A 16,369-nucleotide genomic window follows, 5' to 3' on the forward strand; every position below is an offset into this window, starting at 1 on the left:
TTCTCATATTGCTACCTGATACAATTTTTCTTGATTAATTTGGATTTTATTTGATTATTTAACGATATTCTTTTTCAAATTTTAATTGATTAAAATAGATTTAGCCATATTATTTAATTTAAAGATATTTAATATCACACCCCCTCCCGGACTACCTGCTAACTTAAACCAAAAGATGGTGTGAAGCTGACCGACGACAACGCTTTTCTCTATCGATATTTGTTGACTCTACTGAATTCTTTAACGTGATAAACTTGCTAATCTATTATATAAACTATTACACATGCAATATAACATAGCGAAACCTAGACTAATCATATACATACATGAAGTGTAGCTCGAAAATAACTGATTTTGCAAGTAAACCTGGAGACACCTTAACCAAAACATAACGAACAAAGGTTTACACAACCGCAGCTCCTAAAGCTTTCACAAACTGTAAAGTATGTATATCATACAAATATATATACATCAAACACAACATACTCAATGAACAACCCTGACCACGTACTGGCAATCGATATCGGAGCTTCAACATACTAAGGTAGTCTATCAAGCATCGAGAACTTGATCTCTACGTGCAAAGTGGGTAAAATATTTCGGAAGGTTAAGCTATAAAGCCAAGTGAGTGACAATACTTTAAAACTGTAAATCAAAACTCATGATAATCTTTGAAAACTTATAAATCTAATAAGCAAAGTGTTAACTGTAAATATTTTCAGAAAACATCTCCTTCAAACATTTAATCCGTATATCTATAAAATCCAGCAAGACATTTCCTATTCATAAACTATTTAACTAACATGACTTCATTACGTTGTGTAAGACACGCCTAGTACAACCAACATTTATTAATTTTACGATGTAGTGGGGTTCGCCCAGCACTCCCATCGTCTTTGTCGTAGTGGGGCTCGCCCAGCACTCACGACAGCATCATTGTCACGAAGTACACTCAATACAAACAACAAAACGTAACTTGTGTGCACACGGTATCCTCTAGCCTCAGGCTCAAGATCTCAGTCATTTAGTCAATGAAAATATCATAAAGCATATGAAAACATTAAAACATGTATGCTTATCTTAACCTTGCATAAACTCAAACTTACTCAACTTGTTTATGGAAAAACCGAAAATCTTAAATAATTCTTGCTTAAACTATGCTTTGCTTAAACAAATGTCATTTCAATTGCTTTCCAAAACTCATTAATTACGTGCTAACATATGTATTCCATTATGAAATCTAAGCTCGAAACTGATACTCGAAAGCTAAACATAGAAATCATATATCATTTATAAACACATAGTCAAGCATGTTAAACATTTGGTTATAAGAAATAGTTTTTCTTTTTAAAAAGAATAGTTTTCAAAACATGTTTTTCTCACTCACAGTCTTAGACTAGTTTTCCGACGTGTAAACCCGATCTATTTCCTCTTGGCCTGTCAAACAACCAAAACTAAGTATTAGAAACCTAAATATTATGATATTCAAATGATATGCTTCACATGGTTCACTAAAAATGATGCTTAAGAAGTCTAACTTTTAGGAATAAAACCATATTTCACACAGTTCTCAAAATTTTCCAGATTCGCAACATGAAATTCAAATGATCACAACTCTTCCAATACTTAACCAAAATAAGAGTTATTTATATCAAAATCTTCATTTTTAGGTCCTCTATAACTTATCTCAAGACATATAAATCTGATTCCCTGTGTATAATCTCTGACATCCCTTGAAACAGAACTACTCCAACAATCGCGTACACCACGACCCCTTTCAATTATCCCTACAATTTAGCTCATTTTCAGTCATTTTTGGTTCACAATTTCTTCATAAAAATTGTAGTAAATTGAATAAACTTTCCAATCATACTATATAGAGATCCTAACTCTACCGTTACACCATGAAATACTAAAAAATAGAGATCTCTTGATTTCACATGAAAACAACCTGCCCTGTCTTCTCTGTCAAAATTCACCTAATGAACATCAGAATTTACTCAAGTTTTCTTCATAAAAATTGTTCAAAAATGAATTAGCTTTCCATAAATTTAAACCTTACCTCTTAATTATTTTTGTGTAGCTCAAATCGATTAGAACACTAGAGGTGTGCAGAGTGGATCAAAATCTGTCATGATTGAAACTTCCTTTGAGTTTTTTCCCTTCTTCTTCAACCTTAGAGCTAAGAAATCTTCTTCATCTTCCTCAGATTACTCAAGATACTGATGAATATTTGAAAGACATAAATAAGCGGGGGAGAGGGGCTGCCCGAGAGAGAAGAAGAAGAAGAATGGAAAAAAAGTACCTTCCCACTTTCCTCTTTCTTTTCTTTTATCTTTTCTTCTCTTTTTTTTTTTGTCTTTTTATTTTATTTAACAAAACCTTTAATTAATTATATAAAATAAATAATATAATCAATTTCTATTTTTTTCTTTTATATATATAAAAAGAAATAATAATCCAAAAAGAATCTCGGGTTTACAATTAAACTTGTGGACGTAAGTTTTTTTTAATTCATTCAAAAACTCAATCTTATCTTTGAATTAAGTTAAGAAATTTTATTGGATTCTATTCTCATTACATTTTTAGATTCTCTACGAATATATCTATTCTCAATTTAAAAAAGAAAAGTTTATTTCACAATTTGTCTAAAGGTTTTTTTTCGAAAATAGAACAAAACACGAAAATATTTACATTGTATACAACAGTTTTAAAAAAGAAAAACCAACAGATCCACAGTGCAAAATACAAAAAATACCTCATTTAACACATGATTAGTTGACCACATGCACACAAGTAATCTTGGTCTAAACGATCGTGACACACCGATCGTTTAGATAATGATACACGATCATGTAGATTATTTTAAAACGATGGCGAAAAAGCTGTAAATTTAAATGATCATTCAGATAATACAAGATTGTATAGGTAATTATACAAGATCATGTAATGATGTTTAAACAATGGGGAAAAGGCTTCAAATTTAAACAATCAAATTATAAAATCTAAACGAATGTGATAAGGTTTTAGATATAAACGATCCTTTAACATATCGTGAACGATTGTTGGATATGTATGCACGATCGTTTATGTCAACATAAATGATTGTTTTGAACAGCTGAATAAAAGCCAAGCCAAATCACGCATAATTACAAAAGTACCATCCAAATCAATGCGATAGAAAAGGTGAACTTTCTTCTTCAGACTTTTTCTCTTCCTCACATTGCTTCGTCTTCTTCACACCATTTTCATCGTACATCTTCTTCTTCAATTGTTCATTTTTACTGACCTTATTCTTAAATTCTTCTTCATCTTGTTCTTCCACATTCTATTCTCGATCTATCTTCTAAAATTACTTTTCCGGCATTCCGTTCATTGCTTAATATTTTGGCTCCACAATCAAATCTATCTCTATCTATATCCATCTAACTTCATCTATCTTGATCTATCTCCGATACAAAAAGGTTTGGATGTATCTTCGCTATTTATTTTAATAACCACTCTTACTCTATGTAACTTAGCCCTGATTTCTTTTTTATAAACAAATGGTGAGAAACAAGCAAACAACATCAACTAGCAAAGTAATCAAATGTAAAGGAAAGATAGAAGAAAAACAAATAAAGAAAGAAAAAGAAGTGAAAGTAATAAAATAGAATGCCAATTTCTATATGTATAATGCTCTATCTTTGTCAATATTTGTCTATCCTTGTTTGGTTAATCTATCTTTGTCAATGTGTATTTAAATAGTGCTTTACATTTTCCTATCTTTGCTTATATTTGTCTATCTTTGCTACATTTTTGTAAATGTCTATCTGTAGTGCTCTATCTTGATCTATCTTTGTCAATGTCAATCTGTTAGCACTAGCTCTTAGTTTATAATGTCACACCCCCTCCCGGACCCTGCTAGCTTAGACCGAAAGATGGCATGAAGCCGACGGACAACACTTTACTTTACCTATATGTGTCGACTATGCTTAAAACTTTAATGTGATGAACTTGCCAATCTAGTATATAAATTATTATGCATGCACACAACGCAACGTATCCTAGACTAATCATATACATGCATGAAATGTATCTCGGAAATAACTAATTTCATAAGTAAACCTAGAGACACCTTAACCAAAACATAACCAACAAAGGTTTACACAACTGCAACTTCTAAAGCTTATACAAACTGTGGAGTATCTATAACATACAAGGGTGTGTATATAACACAAAAGACTCTATGTCCAACTCAAAACACATACTGACAATCGATAACAGAGCTTTTGTAGACTAAGGCAGTCTATCAGGTACCGGGAACTCGATCTCTTCCTGGAAAGTGTGTAAAACATTTTGGAAGGGTAAGCTATAAAGCTCAGTGAGTGACTCGGTTTAAAACTAGAAATTTAAAAGTAAGAGCACATGAAAGCTTACAATTATAAATCAATTTATACAAATCATAAACATAGACGTATAATAGTAAGAATAACTTCCTTAAATACTCAGTATATACGTCATTGAAATCTAGCAAGGCCTATCAAGTATATCAAAATATTTTAACTAACATGACAAATCTACGCTGTGCATGGTACACCCAGTACAACAACATTTACAAGCTCTACGATGTAGTGAGGCCCGCCCAGCACTCCCATCGTCTTTGTCATACTGGGACCCGTCCAGCACTCACGATAGCATCGTTGTTACAAAGTACACTCAACGTCAACAACGGAATCTAACCTGTGTGCACACGGTACCATATAGCCTCGGACTCAACACCTCAGTTATGTAGCTAATAGAAACATCAGAAAAATCGTATGAAAACATTAAAACATGTCTGCTATCCTTTTCTTTCGTAAAGCTTAAACTTACTTAGATTATTCGTGAAAAGTTGTAGTTCTTAAAACAAAACTTGGTAACTCATATTTTGTTTGAAACACAGTAGTTCAAATAATTTCCAAACATTCAATAATCACGTGCTAGCATAAACATTCAGTAAGAATTCTAGTATCGAAACTCATACTTGAAAATAATAATGGACTTCAAATGATTTTCAATGCTTTGTAAATAAAAGTGTAAATTAGTCAATCATAGTTAATATTTAAGAGAGAATATTTTTAAAAACTGGTTTTGGTCACCACAGTCTTGGACTAGTTTCCAGATGTGTAAATCTGACCTATTTCCTTTTAGTCTGTCAAATAACCAGAACCGAGTATTAGAAACCTAAATAATATGATCTTCAAATTTTATGTTTAACATGGCTCACTAAGGATAATGCTAAAGAAGTCCATCTTAAAACAATAAACCATACTCCACACACTTCTCAGAATTTCCCACATTCGCAGTACAAAATTCAAATGATCATAACTCTTCCAATACTTAACCAATATGAGATTTCTTTATATCAAAATCTTCGTCTTTTGGTCCTCTAAATATTACCTCATGACATTTAAATCTGATTCCCTGTGAATAATCTCAGATAACCCTCGAAACATAACAACTTCAACAATCGCGCACACATGACCCCTTTAACTTGTCCCTACCATTTAACTTATGTTTAGTCATATTTGGTTCATGATTTCTTCATGACAGTTTTAGTAAATTTACTAGTATTTCCAACCATACCAAATAAGGATCCTAAATCCACCGGTACTTTCGACAATACAAGAAAAACCAGAGACCTTCTGAGTTCGCGTGAAAACCAGCTGCCTTATTTTCTTCGGCAAAAATCACCCAATGAAGATTAGAATTTGCTCAAGATTTCTTCTTAAAATTTGTTTGAAAATTAGTTAGCTTTCAGTAAATGTAAACCTCATCTCTTAATTCATTTTGTATAGCTCGAAAACAACAGAACATTAGAGGTGTGCTGTGTGAATCAATTTTTGCCAAGGATGAAGCTTTACTTGCAATTCTCTTGTCTTTCTTCAACAGAACTTCTTGAACTTCTTCTTCTTCTTCTTTTCTCAACTTTCTTCCCTGGAAACCCTCTGAAATTTTGGTGCAGAAATTGAAGAAAATGATGAAGAAAATGGTGTAGCGGCGGTGGGTTTTAAAACACCTAAAACAAAACACACCCCTTCCTTTTTCTCTTCTTTTCTTATTACTTTCTCTTTTCCTTTCTTCCCTTTATCTTATTTAATAAAAAAAATATTAAATACATATGATATTTAATATAATACATATAAAAAAATATATGTATTATATTAAATACATATAATACATACATATATATATATATATATATATATATATATATATATATATATACTTAATTTCCATTTTTCTTTTATTCTTTTCACATTTAAAGAAAATAAACCAAGAAAATATCGGGTTTACATATAACATATTGTTTATTATATATTTTCCACAAGTAAAACACCATCCAAATGACCTAATTATGGAAGATGAATATAAAAATCTTAGAATTACTGTATACTACAATTTAGAAACATTGAATCTAATCAAATCAAGAATAGAGCAAACAATTCTTTTTAGAGTTTTAAAATGACCAAAATACCAACACAATTCCTAAATTATTTAATAAAGAAGCAATGCCACACAAAAAAACCCAATGGTCTTGCTTTCAATTGGACATATAATAGAATTTGGGTTGAAAAAATTCTATTTGGTCTATGAATTAAAAGGGCACAAATTCACAAAGTTAAAGTTAGGAGAAAGAAAAGATGATGGTATGAAAAACACTCATTTCCCTCACGATAACTTTATAACTAGAAGAGATATAGAGAGAAATTTTAGAGCAGTACACAGTGAGGAAGATTCATTGAGAAAAATTAGTTAATCTCTATATCTTAGAAGCCTCTTTAATTCCCAGGCAACAACTACATCAATTTCCAACATCTAAACATACTGGATCATGAAGAAACTTGCACAAACAATCCATGGCGAAGATTATCCTACATCCTAACATCTCAATTATTTAAGAAAGTGTCATACAACAACAAGGATGTTGTATATCTTCAAGGATTTCTCCTAGCTTCAGTCTATTGGAGTTTTAAGATAATACCAAATTTTTTCAATTGAGATGTTGGGTTTGGTAGAAAGCTAGGAATTCAATGCCCAACAATCATGACATGGGAATGTTTGGAGTCAAGTGACTGAATGACTCTAAACATATTTGTTAATCTGAGGATGTAAGTAAACGTTGGAATTTATGTCCTAAAAATCATAGTTTGTAGTTTAAATAATACTCTATTCCTTAGATTTTCATACGTGAGGGCAGTTCAACGACGCTGGCCTAACAAGCCTCTCATTTTAGGGGTAAGACCGAGTGGATAGCTAGGAACATAGGGTACAAAACAAAATTCACTCATACCTGCTTTAGGGTTAGTAGAAAGGTTGTTTCATTAAGAACTAAATCCAAGTCTTAAACAAGGGGCTCCACCCTCTCATTTGCGAGAGAGGGATTTGGTTATAGGTTGGACCTTAAACCAATTATTTAATAGTCGATCAGTGGGACTTAGGAACAAGTTGTAGTTTTAGAGGCAAAACAGTAGTTTGATCCAACTGAGGTTACGAACAACCTGTGAAGGATTAACTTATTGATCATGGTTATATCAGATGGACATAAATATATCTATAGTAAAGGGAGTGCAACTACTGGACTTTACTAGAATGACTTGTTAGTTGATGAATGTTGATTAGCTCAGTCCAAAAGGATTTAGCCAGTTAATTTCGGATCGTTGGAGTCCATGATTTATAGGCCCAATAGGTTCCCTTACTAGCTTATATGGAATTAACTTAGAACAACGTGTTGGAATAATTCGAATTGTTCGAATTAGGTAAAGAAAGAGAGACCGATAAGTATATGTGATATAATCGTCGGTTATAGCTTTAAGAAAGAGCTTTATGTTTAAATGTGATTTAAATTTTAAAAATATGAATACGGATTCATATTCGGAAGCTCATAATTGATCGAAATGGTCAAAGTTGTAAAAAGTCAAAATGTTGACTCTTGACTTTGAAAAGTTAAACTTTAACTGGCTTTATATTCAAACGTGATTTGAATTTCAGAAAATAAATGGGGATTCATGCTTAAGAGATCGAAATTAGTTAAGATGGACAAAATGGTAAAAAGTCAAAATGTTGACTTTTATCTTGAAAAGTCAAAGTTTAACTTTGACTATAATGTTGAAATGACCACTTTGCCCTTTGATCAAAGTTAGTGGAAAGATCCAACATTTTGTTGGATAATTCCACTAACTTTTAGTGGGCTAAGTGGAAGCTCATGGTGATGACACCAAGCCCACTAAGAGGAAATAGAATGGTGAATAATCCACAAATAGTTAGTGAATTGTGAGGTGTTGGGCTTTGGTAATTCAATTACATGCACATTTTGCATGTAATTTGTTTATAAAAGGATAGTATTTTCAAAATTTTAAATACTTTTGTCACTTTTTTTTTTCACTTAAAAAATTAAAATCAACGAAGCTTTTCTCTAAAATTCCTTCTTCAATTTCCATCCAACGCTATTTATTACCTTCATTGAACGGGTCCCATAACCCGATTCTAAGTCCGAAGAATAGCGGGTCAATACTGTTGGTGGTCCGACTCGAGTTTGGAGGAGATTGCAAGGATCGAGAGGCTTCGAAGGTGAGTTTTTCATTAACCCTAATTTCGTTTTAATTAGGACATGTTAATCACTAATTAGTTAGTTGCAATTAGGGTAAAAAGTCAATTCTTATTCTGCTTTGCATGTATCGTATTCCATCAATAAATTTACAGCATTTCCTATCTATGTTTATCTAGATGGAAAATGATAGATTTCTATCCATGTCTTCTATAACGGACATAGATTGTAACGCCCCAAAAATTAAGATAATTTATTGGGCGTTATTTTGAATCCATTTAATGAGAATTATTTGATTTAGGTGGGAATTGAAATTAATTAAATATTTCTTGGATGAATATTTAATTAATTAGAGGTTTTGGCATGTGGTGTTTGTTAAGTTTTTGTTTAAATGGTAGGTTAAGAGGATTAAGTAAAGTTGTGGATTTTTAGTGTTGTTGAAGTTGAATTTAATTAAATAATTATGGATGTTATTTAATTAAATTGTCGGGTGGAAAGTTTGTTGGAGATTCAATAATTATATGTATATGTGGAAATATATATATAATTATTATGTTAAAGAAAAAGATAATTATATTTGTTGAAATATAATTATTTAAGGAAAAGATAGTTGTATTTTGGGGAAAGGATATTTATTAAAGGAGAAAAAGTAAAATAATTATATTTTGGGAAAATATAATTATTTGTAAAAGGATAATTAATTACTTTGGAGAAAGATAAACAATAATTAATTATTGTGGAAGATAATTAATTACTTTGGAGAAAGATAAACAATAATTAATTATTGTGGGAGATAATTAATTATTTTGGAGAAAGATAAATAATAGTTAATTATTGTGGAAGATAATTAATTACTTTGGAGAAAGATAAATAATAATTAATTATTGTGGAAGATAATTAATTATTTTGAAGAAAGATAAATAATAATTAGTTATTGTGGAAGATAATTAATTATTATGTAGAAATATAAATATTGTTTATGGAGTGAAGTTGTTATGGTTAAGTTAAGATAATTCATGTTGGAAGTTATAAGTGATTTATTAGAAAAGATTTGATTGATTAAAATAATTGAGGATTTAAGTTAATTTGAGATTTTGGAGGGAAAAGTTAGTTTTGATGGAATTGTAATTAATTGAGTATATATATGTGGATATATATATTTAATTTATAATATGAAAAAGTGAAGTTAATTATATGATAGAATATAATTATATTTGTTTGGAAAAGAAGATAATCCATAAGGAGAGAGATGGTTGATTTGATTGGACAAAAAAGATATATATTTATTTATATAAGAGAATAATGGTTTAAATAAATATATATTTATTGTAGATTTTGGTGAGAGAAAAATAATAATAATAAAGAAGTATTATTATTATTACTAATAGTTATAAATGCCTAATATTAAGGCATTGATTTAGGAAAGATAATGGGAATAAAGATGTATGTATATTTTTTTGGTATTATATATATATATATATATCCTAAAAGGAAAAGGAAAAGGAAATAATAATAATTATTATTATTATTGTTATTATTTGGGTCTATAAATAGCATTAGAATGCTTAAGATGTAAATAAAGAAAAAAGAAAAAGGTTCTTTATCTTCTTCTCTAAGATAACCCTCTGCTGTCGCCGCCTCAGTTGAAGTTAAGATTGGTCTCTTTGGAAGCTTGAGGATTTAAAGTGATGAATTAAGAGGATTTTCCAACCTCCATTTAAGTAACTTTGGTAAGCTAATGAAATTAATTTAATATTTTATTAATTTAATTTTGGATCTTTTTGGGGTTTCTTTAAAGGTTCAATTGGCTAAACTTTTTAAGATTTAAATCTTGGATTTTTCCCAATCAAGGTTGAATTGGTTTCAACCTCTTTTTTTTAGAAAGTTAATTAATTTGAGAGAATTTTTGGATTTAGCCAATTGCTAATTTCATTTAATTAAGATACTAAGTTTTCCTTTTATGATTAGGATCAAGTTAATTGGAGAATTTTTACTGTCAACTAGGGAGTACCTTGTTTGGCTAAAATCTCCAGGTAAGAGATTCTCCTACTAGACCTTCGAACTGAATTTAAGAGACCGCATGTAATTATGATTATGCATTGATGGTAGCTAAAATGCATAACTTGATGCTACTGATAATGACTGTCATTGTATTGATGTTGATGATAATGACTGAGATTATTATGTTGATGATTGATGATGATGACTGATGTTATGTTAATGACCGGTAGTATGTTGTTGATGACTGTTGATGATTGTTAATGCATGATATATTAATCACATGATTAAGGACGTTAAGATTAATACTCATGCCATGTTATGATGTTATGTTATGCTACATGCTATGGATAGGGTGTTCTGTTAACTTTGTCTATTAGAGTCGTACCTGCATGGGTATCCTTCGGGATCACCACCTATTTAGGACTGTGTGGTTCGACGGGACGCCAGTCTAGCATGGATATAGATATGATTCGAGTGATTCGACGGGGTCCTCGCATCCCGATTGTCTTAGTGTTACCCCCGGGTTCACTACAGACCAGCATGTCCTAGGTGCTCCCTCGGGACACCGAAGACTAGATTTTTGTTCCTACGGGAGCGCATGTTGCACGTGTTCGGGAACGTGCCAGAGATTGGGTACCATTTTCAGGACTCTAATGGGAAGTTAACAGACACCTAGCGGGACTAGTAGTAGGTCCCTTACTGAGTATATGTTTATACTCACTCTTTCTATGTTTAACATTTCAGGCGAAGGTAAAGGTAGAGGAAAGCTGGCGAGCGACAGAGAAGGATCCGTGACATGCCATATGGGGACTCAGTTTTGCTTCCGCGTTTATGTTTCAGTGTTTTAATATTCTGTTTTTAATGAAAATTTATTCTTCCCTCGTTTCAAAAAGTGTCTCTTGTCATTGTTTCTTTTTAGTAATGACCTCAGCTTAGTATAAAGAGTTGGGTCGTTACATAGATAAAAATCTATCATTGTTTATCAATATATTGTTGCTACTTTTTCACCAAATCATCTAACATTGTTTTACTTGTAGTTTTGTATTATGCCACTAGATTCAACAAAAGAAGAATCTCAAACAATTTTCAAATTTTTCAAAGAGATTGAGGAGTGGGAGAAAAAAGAATAGGTAGAGAAACCGAAAAAAAAAAGAAATGGAAACAAACATGGAAATAATACAAACAAACAAAATATTAAATGAAATAAGTGAAAGCAGAAAAAATAGAAGCATGACAAATTTTGTTACGACAAGGCCTAAAAAAAATAAAGACAATGTTAAAAGGCCATGAAGAAATAAAAAGTATGTTGACATTGGTTATGAGAAGCTTGAATGTTAGGCTTGTGAGACCCTGATCGCATATCACCAACATGATAAAGGCCATGCGCTAGGAATACCATATGAAGAGATTTCAAACACTAGAACGTGTTTTGCAAAAGGAATATGCGATAGGAGGTCACTACGTTACGAGAATATATGACACACAACTGGGAAAGTTGAGGATACAACACCTAGAAACAGTAATGTGACCCTGATGTTAGTAGGTTGGCGATTGATTTGACCCTGTCGCCTAAATCAATATTCAGGATAAGGGTTGGACAGAAATGTATGGTGCTTTGAGATTAGACACTTTAAACAGCCAGTAAGGGTAATCATTTCGACATGAGAAAGCTCACTAGAGAGACCTATAAATGGAGGAATATAGATCAATTTGAAGCTGCTTTTACCCTGAGCTCACTTAAGAGATAATTAAGAATATCTATTAGGTTTTCAATGATAGAAAAAACACTAATGGCATGCTGCAGCGAAAGAAATAGATCATGCTTTACTCTATATGCATCTAAACGATTTAGAAGTTAACCACTACATGCTATGCGATGGTTCTAAGCGAGGAGCCTAAAAAGTAAACGAAGAACTTACCTTTTATAGTTCTGAGCTTCCTCTTTGAATTCTTTTCCTTCTCAACCTGAATATCACGAACAAGGACAACCACCAAGCTGACATACTATGCTCAGGACAAAAAACGGAGTAGTGGGACTCGGTTTTGTGAAGTATAATATAGAGAGATGGGGAGCGTATGTTTAGGTGATGTTTTTCAGAGAAAACCTCATATCTTCTCATTCGGTAATGAGAAGTTTTATATGAAATTTACATGTAAATTACATGCAATTTATTTCATATATGTTCAACACCTAATCTTTTCATTAACTCTTTAATGAAATTGGTGGCCTTTAATTCACAATCGGCTGTCACATAACCCACTAACATTTAGTAAGTAAGAAATTAGTCAAAGGGGTATTTTGGTCATTTGACCAATTTTAGTCAAAGTAAAACTTTGACTTTCCTTAATCAAATGTCAACCTTTTGACTTTTTACTAATTTTTTCGTCTTGACTAATTTTAACCTTCCGAGTATGAATTCGCATTCATATTTCTAAAATCAAATCATATTTGAATACAAACCGGGTCAAAGCTTTCTCGAAGTTAAAAGTCAACAAGATGACTTTCACAACTTTGACCATTTCAAGTTGTTAAATATGAATCTATATTCATATTTATTTAAATCATATTTATTTAAATCATATTTAAACAAAAAACTTAAAGTTTATTTCTACCAACTTATATCTTAAGTTTATTTCTACCTACTTATAACTTATATATTTGTCGGTTTCTCTCTCTTATCTTAATTCGAACAATTCGGGTTACTTCAACATTCTTATTCTTAGTTGATTCCATATGAGCTAGTAGGGGAACCTAATGGACCTATAGATCATGGGCTTCAACGATTCAAGATTAACTGGCTAAACTCTTTTAGACCAAGCTTAATCAACATTCGTTAACTAAAGAGTCATTCCACTAAAGACTCTTAGTTGTACTCCCCTCACTATAGATATATTTCTATCGACCTGATATAACCATAATGAGTAAGTCGATCCTTCACAGGTTGTTCGTAATCTTGGCTGGGTCAAAAACCATTTTAGCCCCGAGATTACATCTTGCTCCTTAAGACCCACTAATCCACTATTGAACAATTGGTTTAAGGTCCAACCTTTAAACCAGAATCCTTCTTGGGCCAATGAGAAGGTAGGGCCTCTTGTTCAAAACTTGGATTCAGTCCTTAAGCAACCTATCTACTATCCCAGAAGTGGGTAGGAGTGAATTCCATCTTGTACCTTATGTCCCTAGCTATCCACTCGGTCTTACCCCTGAAATGGGAGGCTTATTGGGCCAACGATGTTGAGTTGTCCTCACGTATGCAGATCTAAGGATACTACCGAATGAACAGAAGTTCATAGTTAGCTCAAGATTAAGATCAAGTTACCTAGGTCATCATAAATGAAATAGTCAGTTTATAGTTTACGGTGTTATAACTAAAAGTGACTATTTCGTGGTTCCAGTCTTATGAAACCATTTACATAGGACGCCCCTACTCCCATGTCTCTACATGAACGATTCAGGATTATATCGTTCGTACTAATTACGGAGCGGGCCACATCCATTGTGTTTATCGTGAACAAGGCGCCTAACCTTATTCATACACTATAGATTATTTGGGCTATTAACTTGAACTTAATCCATATTTATGTCACAACATAAAGTTCAAGTGTTTTTGACAAACTCATTAAAATAGCCTCGGGACCTTAATTTATTGGTTTTAAGATTATAGCATTCAATAACAAATTTATTGAATCAAATAACAAAGTACAAGTTTTAGGATACAAATTCCAACATTCAGATATTCAAAACAAGCCTGAATTCGACAAGAATTGTAGAAAATTGCAAAGGAAACTCTTGGTCGAGGAAGCTAGGCTAACGAACTAGTTGACTGTGACTGTGAGTGGTTCTTCTTACAAAGGAAACTCTTCAGAGTAATTTGGTGTTTATTTTTGTGAATTGATAGTGGATTTGGGAAAATTAGGGCTCATATAGAAAAAATGAGAAATAATTATCACCAAGGCTTAAAGCCGAAACCTCTAACTCGCGTACATGCTCTAATGGATGAAAATGGCAGTTATTTTTCGAATGTTTTCTTAATATTTACAAAAATCCACTAAAAAATGAAGAAAGAAATGAAATAACAAATGTGAAATTCCAAAACGGGGGGGGGGGGGGGGGGGGAATAATCACACGAGGCGATTGCAACACATGTCGGCGGTGATTGTCTAAGGTGGATGCACGCGAATTGCTTTTAGATAATCGGATGTTAATAATTGCCCCAACAACCACCCATGTTTTTTATTTATTTAATTTAATTTAAAATAAAATAAAATAATTTATTTATTTTAATTAATTAGTTAAATCATATTTAATTAAGTTAGTCCTTCATAAGTGTTCGTAACACCAACTGGGTCAAATTATCATCTTATCCCTGAATTACTTCTGATCCTTAAATACCAGTGCTCCTCTAATGATCAACTTTTTTATGGTCCAACCACTAAATAGAAACCTCTCTCGTGACATAGAGAAGGTAGAGCCCTTTGCTCAAGTCTTGGAGATACCATTTAAGAGAACACTCATCTGCTTACCCTAACACTACAAGAAATAAGGGGTCTCTTAATGTATAAAAGTGTTGGCATATATACCAAAATGTGTCGGGAAAGGATCTCCTGACACATACTGTACCTTCGAGAGGCAAGTTAAGAGTAATGCTTGTAGTGTAAAGTTGGGAAGGAGTAAGTTTCATCTTGTGTGATTATGTTCTTGGCTCCTCACTCAGTCTTATCCCCAAAATGAAAAGCATATTGAGTTGGCCAATTGGCCACTCTCACCCATATAAATCAAAGGATAATCCCTCGCAAACAGAAGTTCATAATGCACTTAGGATTAAGACTAAGGTACCTAGATCATCCTAAGAATATAGAAACCTAATTAGTTAATAGAGTGACATCTAGTGGTCACTATTTCGTAGTTCGATCTTATGCAAACTCATTAAATAGGATAATCTCACTCACATGTCGCCTACACGAATGCGTTGGATCATTGTGTTTGTATCAAATACAAATTAAGTCGTGTCCATAGTATTACCAGGATAAAGTACCCAGCCTTATCCCTTTACTATTAACCCGTTATGTTGTATCTCGAACATTGAATTTAGGTTCATGTTAGTTAAAACTCATCAAACAACTTAGGATGTTAGTTTATGGAATTTAGGTTATTCAGACAAAACTAATAATATAATCAATAATACTGTATTAATAATGGTCAACAGATTACGTATACTATCCACGAGTTTTAGGACATAAAACCTATTATTTTCACGACCAGCCCCAGATATCCATTTTTGAAATTTGAACGCAATCCGCATTTGTAACGTGTCACGTTCTGTAATCATTTTACAAATCGAATCATTTTTGTATTTACTGCTTTCTTTTATTGCTTGCTTTCCTACTTTTTAGTTTATAATTTTTTAACAAGTTTTGGATGATGGAAATCATACGAACGCAGCGAAATAAAAGGATCTATTCTTACTCTAATTGCATCTAAACATTTTAGAGATTAATCATGCTTAAAGAATCCTAATTAAATGAAATTAGGGATAAAATGAGAAACATACTTTTGAAGCCTCCTGATGCTCACAATCTCCTCCAAACATGAAGCTGAAACCACCACTAGTGATTTCCATTTTGCATCTTACGTCCCTAGCCATCCACCCGATTTTACTCCTAAAATGAGAGGCTTGTTGGGCCAGTGCTGTTGAGCTACCCTCACCTATGCGTATATAAGGATAATACCATTTGAACAGAAGTTCATAGTTAGCTCAGGATGAAGATTAAGTTACCTAGATCATTATAATAAAAATA

General features: G+C 32.2%; 1 long non-coding RNA gene across 1 annotated transcript; it reads right to left on the reverse strand.

Moving 5' to 3' along the window:
• Positions 1 to 332: 332 nt before the first annotated feature.
• On the reverse strand, positions 333 to 2,255 carry LOC127149375 (uncharacterized). The gene is made up of 2 exons (XR_007820905.1): positions 2,063 to 2,255; positions 333 to 1,437 (listed from the first exon to the last, which is right to left on the reverse strand). It is a non-coding gene; the product is annotated as an uncharacterized LOC127149375 (long non-coding RNA).
• Between the last annotated feature and the right edge of the window lie 14,114 nt (positions 2,256 to 16,369).

Source organism: Cucumis melo, chromosome 5 (genome assembly GCF_025177605.1).
Source record: "Cucumis melo cultivar AY chromosome 5, USDA_Cmelo_AY_1.0, whole genome shotgun sequence".
NCBI classification, from domain to species: Eukaryota; Viridiplantae; Streptophyta; class Magnoliopsida; order Cucurbitales; family Cucurbitaceae; genus Cucumis; species Cucumis melo.